This window comes from Lathyrus oleraceus, chromosome 5 (assembly GCF_024323335.1).
Source record: "Lathyrus oleraceus cultivar Zhongwan6 chromosome 5, CAAS_Psat_ZW6_1.0, whole genome shotgun sequence".
Classification (NCBI taxonomy): domain Eukaryota; kingdom Viridiplantae; phylum Streptophyta; class Magnoliopsida; order Fabales; family Fabaceae; genus Lathyrus; species Lathyrus oleraceus.
In genome coordinates this window covers 16,512,703-16,517,282 of record NC_066583.1, presented here as the reverse complement: position 1 = coordinate 16,517,282, position 4,580 = coordinate 16,512,703, and the positions used below count along the sequence as shown (strand labels likewise).

The 4,580-nt window shown below is 37.9% G+C and overlaps 1 non-coding gene across 1 annotated transcript; it reads right to left on the bottom strand.

The window, feature by feature from the left end:
• Positions 1–2,822: 2,822 nt before the first annotated feature.
• Positions 2,823–2,929, bottom strand: LOC127089431 (small nucleolar RNA R71). The gene has a single exon (XR_007791028.1). It is a non-coding gene; the product is annotated as a small nucleolar RNA R71 (small nucleolar RNA).
• Positions 2,930–4,580: the final 1,651 nt, after the last annotated feature.

Genomic DNA, 4,580 nt, shown 5'->3' with positions numbered 1-4,580 from the left:
ATCAAAAACTATTTAAAATGAATTAAAAATAACCAGAAAAGAGAAAATTCATGAAAAATATCAAATGACAAAATAAAAAATATTAAAAATCAAAAATGGAAACTAGGATTTATTTGGAGACTAATGCAATTGGTCCCATAATTTTTGGATAAAAAATGAAAGAGATATTGATTTTTGAAATAAAATGGAATTAAGGAAAATAAAATGGAAATAAAAACAGAAAATAGAAATTGGAAAAAGCGTGGACCGTTTGATCTGAGCTCATTAATTGAGCTGGCAGATCATGAGGTCATGAAGTGCGCGCCTACCATGAGCCTTGGTCAATTGAAGCGCACCGTGCCATAAAACGAGTCATAACATTGGACGCACGGGATTGAATCTGGAAACATGAATGAATGATCCAGATTAGATCTGGAGTTGGGACGGCCACCGGAGCCACCGTCTTCTCCGGTGAGACCTCCAGTTCCGGTGAGAATTGCAGACATGGCAATCTCAACCAAATGGAGCGATCTATATACCAATCGAAAGAGGAAGTGATGTACATCACTCCTATACCATGCACTTCCACTCTAGATCCCTATAAATGGAGAAATCAGAGCTGGAAGTATGATGGTGTTCATCATGAACTTCATATTTTTGCAAAATTGAAAGCAGAAATCAAATGCCTCTATTGAGAGGACTTCAACCAGACCAAGAAACACAAGAAATAAGCAAGGATCAAAGAGTTTCGAAGAGGAAAAGTTCTGTTATCCACCTTTGAAATGCAGGTCTTGAGAGCACGATTCTTCACAACCAATGCTTGCAATGAGATCTAGTGATGAAGAGGAAGCAAGGCTGAGGAATTATAGGTCTGAAAATCAACCAAGGAAGTTGAAATTCAGATCTGAATTTTTCAGAGAAAAGTGAAAATTCCTTTAGTGATGGTTATGGAGAGAATTCTGCAGCATTTCAGGTTGAACCAGGGTTTTTTTTTGAATGGCATAGGGTCTCTATTTATAGAGAGACTGACAAGGAATTGATGAACAAAGCCGTGTGCATGAGATTGGATAATCCTTGCATGGGCTTGCATGATCATGCACAAGGCCCAAAAATAATGCCAATTGCAAGCTAAACTCAGATGCCAAAGGTTTGGACGTGTAGTTTGCTTTGAATTTTCTTGTGCATTAAGATTTCAACATGAATTCCACAATTGACCCTAAACCTTCACCTCTTCGAAAATACTATTTAGAAAATCCAAACATAAGCATGTGGGTAATGGTTGGAAAGGTTTTTGTATAAGGAACAAATGTTATGTTGGACAAAAGCTCATTTGAAGTGTGGAAATTAGTGAATTTTGAGTTTAAAGTGTGATGTGCAAAAAATGTCAGTGCAAGGTTTCCAAATTTGGCCAATGTTCAAGCCCTTCTGTTTTGATGATGCAAGCCTCAAATGAAAAAACCTCCAACACAAAAGTTTTAGATCTTTTCAAGACGACCAAAATGGACTTAATTATTTCATAATTTGGAATTTTGATGAAGACGTTATGGGCACTTGAAGTTGGACTTTCTTGCCTTTTAATGCATTTGGTCAAAAAGGACCTATAATGTCTTGCATTATCACATGTATTTCCTTTGATATTTTGAAATTTTTTTCAACATAACATTTGAATTAGACATCTTAAGCTTTCCAATTCATTTGATCCCACCTCAAAATCATAAAAAATGAATGAGTTATGTCCTTGGGAAGTTGACCCAAAATTAGGGTTTCAGTCAAAATGACCTATAATCTATTGGGATGGAAGATGGCCTTCCAAGCTTAAAATCAATTTTTGATGAACATGAAAGTTGTTCATATTGTCCTTAAGAACATTGTTTCTTTTGGAACCATCTCCATTTGACCAACACATAAAAAGTTAGGTCTCAGTGCATTTCAAAATAGTAAGATGGATTGATTGATCAACTTCTCAAGTCCCCAACCCATATCTTGATGAATTGATGATTGAGGACACTAAAATAAGTTCAAATATGCATGAAATGATGAATTAAAGAACTTCCCTTGATTGTATTTGATCATGGGCTGAGGTTGCTTCAAGAGTAAGGCATTGTGGTGCACAGATGAATTAGGGTTTCCTTGGGGCACAAACCTCAAACCCTTTGACTTGCTTTGATCAAAATGATGAATTGAGATGCTAGGGAGGCATATTTGATGGATGAAATCTTTGGGAACCATTACCATGCTTGCTATCATCTCCTCTTGACCTTGTCTTTGTACCAATGATCTCCTTGAAGCTTTTGACCTTGTGATTGCTCAAGCTACAAACAAAAGATGTTAGTGACATATTTTTGGGCTTTTGGTTAGTAAACAAAATAAGAAAAGCAATGATATACAATTCAAACATGCTTGGTGATCTCAAACCACTTACAAGGAGTCCCACCCAAAGGCAAGGGGAACCAAGATGCTTATGATCCTTGAGGTAATGCCAAATGCAATGTTATGATGCCATGAGGGATCTTAGGGACAAAATTGGGGTCTTACACATGCCAAACACTCGTTCACAAGAGAACGGGTTAGAACAACCGATAGACGAAACCGAGCATTATATTAGACTAAGACGCCGAATTAGAAAATACGTTTAAAATATAACCTTTTTGATCCTGATATACATGGACCAGATATGGCTTCCCCTGCTAATCGTCCTTTAAGGGACTATGCTGCCCCCATCTCAGGAGGAACCACACAGGGCTAGAGCTTGGCTCTAGTCTTTATCGTCCAATTCCATAACTACATGGGACGAATTAAAAAAGGTCCTCTTAGCTAGATGTTTCCCACCTAGTAAGACGACTATGCTAAGAAGAGAAATCAACGAATTTAGGCAAAAATACAACGAATCACTTTTTGAAGCATGGGAGAGATATACGGACATGCTAAGGATTTTCCCGCATCATGGGCTTGAACCATGGTTCGTTACCCAGACCTTCTATGATGGTCTCTCCTATAACACCAAATTAAAACTATGTGTTGCAGCTAGTGGCGCTATAATGGATAATCCATATGAAAAAGCCTATTAGCTTATTGAAAATATGGCACAAAATCACTACCACTAAGGCGGAGAGCACACTTATGTAGAGAAATCTCAACCAAAAGGAGGTATGTACGAAGTCAGTGGCATAGATCATGTTAATGCTAAGGTAGACGCCCTGACTCAAAAGATTGAAAGTTTGACCATAACTCCCGCAGCCACCGTGGCTGCCGTAGCCCCAAGCTGCGACTTATGTGGAGTGCCTGGACACAACATTTCCAAATGCCAATTACTAGCAGGCATTACACCTAACCAGTTAAACTATGCTCAAGGAAACCCGTACTCAAATACTTACAATCCAAGTTGGAAAAACCATCATAATTTCTCCTATAAGAATAACAACACCTTGTATGCTTCAAATCAACCACCTTCTGGTTACCAGAAGCCAACTTAGGGTGCACCTTAAGTCGCTCCTCAAGCACCTAGAAAATCCAATCTTGAGTTAATGATGAAAAACTTTGTTGCTTATCAAACGCAACAAAATAAGGAGTTTATGAACCAAAATGTCCATACCTCGGAATTAGTGAAACAATTAGCAACTAAAGCAGATGCTTTGGCTACTCATAACAAAATGTTGGAAACCCAAATTTCTCAAGTAGCCCAACAACAAGCGACTACCACAACCCCATCTGGAGCCTTCCCTGGTCAACCACAACCTAACCCAAAGGGCTAAGCTAATGTTATCACATTGCAAAGTGGTATAGAGTTAGGCGGACTCGTTGATCCCGGAACACAAATTCCACCGATGGCTTAGAAAAATGACCAACCTGATAAACCAGAGGAAAAAGATGAAATTAAAGAGGTAGTTGAGAAGGAGAAACCATACGTGCCTCCACCGCCATATAAGCCACAAATACCTTACCCTTAAAGACTAGCTAAATCTAAGATCGAAGGATAATTTAGGAAATTCGTTGAACTCTTGAAATAGCTTAATATTATCATCCCTTTCACCGAAGCCATTTCACAGATTCCCTCATATGCTAAGTTCCCAAAAGAAATCTTATCTAACAAGAATAAACTTGAGGACAATGAGACAGTGACACTTAATGCAGAGTGTAGTGCTATCATTCAAAATAACATGCCACCTAAACTAAAAGATCCTGGCAGTTTTCCCATACCCTGTTGTCACATCTTGAAAAAATACGCACACAAAACAGAGTCGCCACCAATGTTATTTATACCAAGATAGTGAAAGTAAACACTAAGTAAACCTTCAAAAGGGTGAATCTAATGATCTCGCAACCAAAATATGGGTAAGGGAGTCAATTACGCAAGGGGAAGGTATTAGCACCCCTCACGTCTATAATACTCTACAGGATCCATTCTTGTTGTTCTAATCAAAGGGTGTGTTTATTCTAAACTTACTAACTAAAAGGGAATGCATGAAAAAATATTGAATTATAAATAAAAATAAGTTTTTTATTATTGCGCTCGCTTAAGTTTTTTGCAACCCAATTCCTACGCATCAATAAAGAATCAGAGCATTGTAGTTCTTCTAAAAAAAATTGGTTTGTTGGTGCTT